The sequence below is a fragment of the Sinocyclocheilus anshuiensis genome, unplaced genomic scaffold (assembly GCF_001515605.1).
Source record: "Sinocyclocheilus anshuiensis isolate Anshui unplaced genomic scaffold, SAMN03320099.WGS_v1.1 scaffold1115, whole genome shotgun sequence".
Classification (NCBI taxonomy): domain Eukaryota; kingdom Metazoa; phylum Chordata; class Actinopteri; order Cypriniformes; family Cyprinidae; genus Sinocyclocheilus; species Sinocyclocheilus anshuiensis.
In genome coordinates, this window is record NW_015547735.1 from 1,026,816 (window position 1) to 1,031,640 (window position 4,825).

The 4,825-nt window shown below is 41.2% G+C and overlaps 1 pseudogene; it reads right to left on the reverse strand.

The window, feature by feature from the left end:
- Positions 1–4,825, reverse strand: part of LOC107704369 (1-phosphatidylinositol 4,5-bisphosphate phosphodiesterase beta-4-like) — a 56,681-nt pseudogene that overhangs the window by 35,669 nt on the left and 16,187 nt on the right.

A 4,825-nucleotide genomic window follows, 5' to 3' on the forward strand; every position in this document is an offset into this window, starting at 1 on the left:
TGTGCGTGCGCGAGTGTGTGAGTGTGTGTGTGCGTGCGTGTGTGTGTGCGTGTGCGTGCGTGTGTGCGTGTGCGTGTGTGCGTGTGCGTGCGTGTGTGCGTGTGTGTGCGTGTGCGTGTGCGCGTGTGCGTGTGTGTTACAGAGCAGCTGGAGTCATTTAAGAAGCACATGGAGGCTGGAGAGATGAGCATACAGACTGGAGAAGATGAGAACGATGAAGATCTGGACAGCGGTAAACACGCACACACACACACAGACAAAGACAGAAACACACACACACACACAAACACACACAGAGACAGAAACACACACACAGAGACAGAAACACACACACAGACATAAACACAGAGACAAACACACACACACAGGAAGCAGGAAGCTGATCTCTCTCTCTCTGTGTGTGTGTGTGTGTGTGTGTGTGTGTGTTTCTGTCTCTGTGTGTGTTTGTGTGTGTGTGTGTGTTTCTGTCTTTGTCTGTGTGTGTGGGTGCGTGTTTACCGCTGTCCAGATCTTCATCGTGTGTGTGCGTGTTTACCGCTGTCCAGATCTTCATCGTTCTCATCTTCTCCAGTCTGTATGCTCATCTCTCCAGCCTCCATGTGCTTCTTAAACGACTCCAGCTGCTCTGTAACACACACACACACACACACACACACACACACACACACTAATCAGTCATTCATGACAGTCACACTCAACAGTTTCAATTATGTTTAACAAAGGATGTTAAGCGAAAAGACACAATGACATTATTTAAACACTGACATATATTTATCAAGGCTGTACGGTATCTGTTGTACTGCAACTTCTTAATGCAACACACACACACACACACACACACACACACACACACACACAGAGAGAGAGAGATCAGCTTCCTGCTTCCTGTGTGTGTGTGTTTGTCTCTGTGTTTATGTCTGTGTGTGTGTTTCTGTCTCTGTGTGTGTGTTTCTGTCTCTGTGTGTGTTTGTGTGTGTGTGTGTGTTTCTGTCTTTGTCTGTGTGTGTGTGTGCGTGTTTACGATAAGATATATTGCTATTTCAGCTCTTTTTTAAAATGTTTCTTTTAACGTTACAGTGGATTTCTACATTATAATCTTTATATCAACCCTGTGTAACGGGAGATATTCTCAGCACAAGCCACAGACTGAGACGTGTTTGCACATGTACGTACTCTGCTCCACTTCAGGCTTCAAGCGCTTGTTCTTGATGAGTATTTTGCGCTTGAGGTCGCTGGGCGATGGCAGCGGCTGGCCGGCTTCGATCTGAAACACAAGCACAGTCCTCCGTGAGCACAGAAACTCCTGCGTGGTGCCCGCAAACACCCATGAGAAAAGAGGAGATGCTTCACTGGACTACATTTTCCATGAAGGTCTGGATCTGTGTGCGGGGGAATAGATCACGCACTGGGAATCCCTCCAGCGGCTGCTTCAGCAACAGCTCTCCGAAGATCTCCTCGCAGTACTTGGCCATCTTATACTGCTGCGTTTTACTGCAACACACACACACACACACACACACACACACGCAGCTGTGAGTGCCACCACAGACCAACACGAGGCTGAGAGCGGACATGCGGCGCGTTTTACCTGCAGTGGTTCTCAAACGACAGAATGACAGGATATTCAGACGTTACAAACGCTGTTTCCTTTATGGCTTGAATTACATCCTGTTACACAAACAAACAATAGACACAAGACAAGCAGAATAATAAGTGACCCTGCAGCACAAAAGCAGTCTTAAGTCGCTAGGGTATATTTGTAGCAATAGCCATCAATACATTGTATGGGTCAAAATTATACATTTCTCTTTTATGCCAAAAATCATTAGAATATTAAGTAAAGATCATGTTCCTTGAAGATATTTAGTAAATTTCCTACCGTAAATATATCAAAACTTAATTTTTGATTAGTAATATGCATTGCTAAGAACTTCATCTGAACAACTTTAAAGATGATTTTCTCAATATTTGGATTTTTTTGCACCCTCAGATTCCAAATTTTCAAATAGTTGTATCTCAGCCAAATATTGTCCTATCCTAACAAACCATACATCAATGGAAAGCTTATTTATTCAGCTTTCAGATGGTGTATAAATCTCAATTTCAAAACATTGACCCTTATGACTGGTTTTGTGGACCAGGGTTTCATATGTCAAATTACCATTATAACAGAAAAGACTGCTGACCAAAAACACTGCAATGGTGATACAGTTATCATTTCCTGGAAATTCAATCAAAAATGGTTTATTTATTTGAAATAAAGAGGCCTGGAAAAAAAAATACACTCAGGGCTTGACATTAACACCAGCCAACCCGCCAAATGCGGGTAAATTTCATCAGTGGCGTGTAACACTAGCTAGCCACTCTGGCGGGTTTATACACAGTAACAGAGCTCAACATTAATGCTTGTCCGGGACAAGTGCTTTTTTGAAGGGACAAAACAGCTGCAAAAAAAAATAAAAAATACTGTGGTAAAAAGGTAGTTTTTGATATTTACAGCTTAAAATATAGCCTAGTTATGCAACATAACAGGACCAAGACAGTGCAGTTTTCCCTAAAAATCGGTGCAAATTTGACATTTGTTTTATGCAAGAGATCAAACGAGTAGATAATATTAAGTGACTTACATTTTAGACACAATGTTGTCAATGTTGACTGTTTCTGCTCAATTTGGATAACGAAAACAGTTCCAAACAAAGATCACAGCACTGTTGCGCATCTCTGAGCAACGCAGCGGTGTTTCGTTACTGAATGATTCAGCATTTTTGAATTAATTGGGTTAGTCAATGATTCAATAACCCATCCATAAAGACAGGCACTTGCTTCATTCTTGAATGTATCATCCGTCTGAACGAATCATTTAAATGAATGACTCAATGACTCACTCGTTAAGACAGACACTTGCTGCCACCTACTGGCAGTTTACTTTCATATTTAAAAGTAGCCTATCATTGCATTTTTTCCCTAACATTTCAAATTTGTATATTAAAAAACTGATGTAAAACACTAAGCTCATAACATTTATGCAGTTGTAATTTTGCATTGTTAATGCATTTCAGCATCATTAAACTGTCTGTGTAATCTGAGTAACTGTCTGTGCATCTAAATGCCTTTAACTTCAGCTGCTTCTGTTTATTCTGCAGTTGAAAGATCGATTTTTTTGATACTGATTTCATTTGATTGGTAACAGCCCTATAGTGTCTTTTTATAATAACCAAAATTATTAATAAAATGTAAGAATTTGATTTGAAAGATGACACGTGCATTTAATAAGGTTATAGGCAAAAATGACCTGGAAATCTATTTAAGTAAATTTTAGTATGCAGTAACTTAAGTCATAAAACCTAATTTCCCCTCTACAAAATTGTGGCCAGTGAAAATCCTGAGTGGCTAATAATTAAAAAAAAAACCACTAGGCACATTGGCTGGTAAGCAAAAAAGTCTGGTCAAAAATGTCAAGACCTGAATACACTGATGAAAGGTGCTTCAGATCACTTTCTCCAGACTCAAATCAAAAGATCAGATTACTCACATCAAATGAACGAATCAGTGAAAAAAATTATGAATAAACTGAAAACAGAGTTCAGACTCTGTGTCTCTGGATGAGACACTTTTATTTGCATATTGACTAATAACGTCAAATAACATTTGTCTGTTTTTGCTACTTGAATCTAAAGCATGCATTTGGGATCTGTGCACAGCTGCAGTGATGTGAGTGACGTTTGATTTGCGCTCACCTTGAACAAAATGTCGGTGCACATGGCCTTCCCATGAGTGATGATGGGCTCCTGATCCTCACCTTTACCATCCCAGCAGTCCAGCTCCACACACCTACATATTATATGTTCAGAAATAATATGAGGAAAATGCTTTAAAAAATCTCAAAAGTCAAGGTAATTCAAATTCAAAATGACTGAAGGCATAACACCAGTAGAGTATTATTAACTATAAATGTTCTGTAAAAACAACAGCAGCTTTCAATCTGTCACCGTGATGCAAACATGAAATATCAGACATACAGTAATAGTTACAGGTTTTTTATTAGCTTGCGCTGCTTTTCCATCGCTTTTTCTATGTAAAGAAAAAAGTGCATTGATGATATGACAGTCACCAAGACCATCACCACACGTGCAAACCAGAAGCCGTGGATGACAGCAGAGGTTTGTGGGCTGCTAAAGACCCGAGATGACGCATTCAGATCAGGAGATAAAGCAGCCCTCAAAACAGCAAAAGCCAATCTGTCTTGTGGCATCAAAAATGCGAAAAGGTCATATACACAACAAATCAATAATCACTTCACAGACAGCAGAGACACATGGAGCCTGTGGCAAGCCATCCCAGATGCACTCAACCACTTTTATTCACGGTTTGAATTGCAGAATGACACACCTGCACAAAAACTGCCCATACCTCCCAACGACCAGGCGCTCTGTCTGTCTCCAATTGACGTAAGGAAGACCCTATCTAGGATTTACCCACGCAAGGCTGCGGGTCCTGACAACATACCTGGCCGTGTACTGAGAGACTGTTCTGCACAGCTGACAGATGTCCTAACAGATATCTTCAACACCTCACTGAGCCAGGCAGTCGTCCCCACATGTCTCAAATCCACAACAATCATACCGGTACCAAAGAAATCACCTGTGTCCTGTCTAAACGACTACCGTCCCATAGCACTGACTCCAATCATGATGAAGTGCTTTGAGCGGTTAGTCATGCACAACATCAAAACCAGCCTCCCCAACACACTCGATCCGCTCCAGTTTGCATACCGTCCAAACCGCTCTACAGACGATGCAATTTCCTCCACCCTCCACCTGGCTCT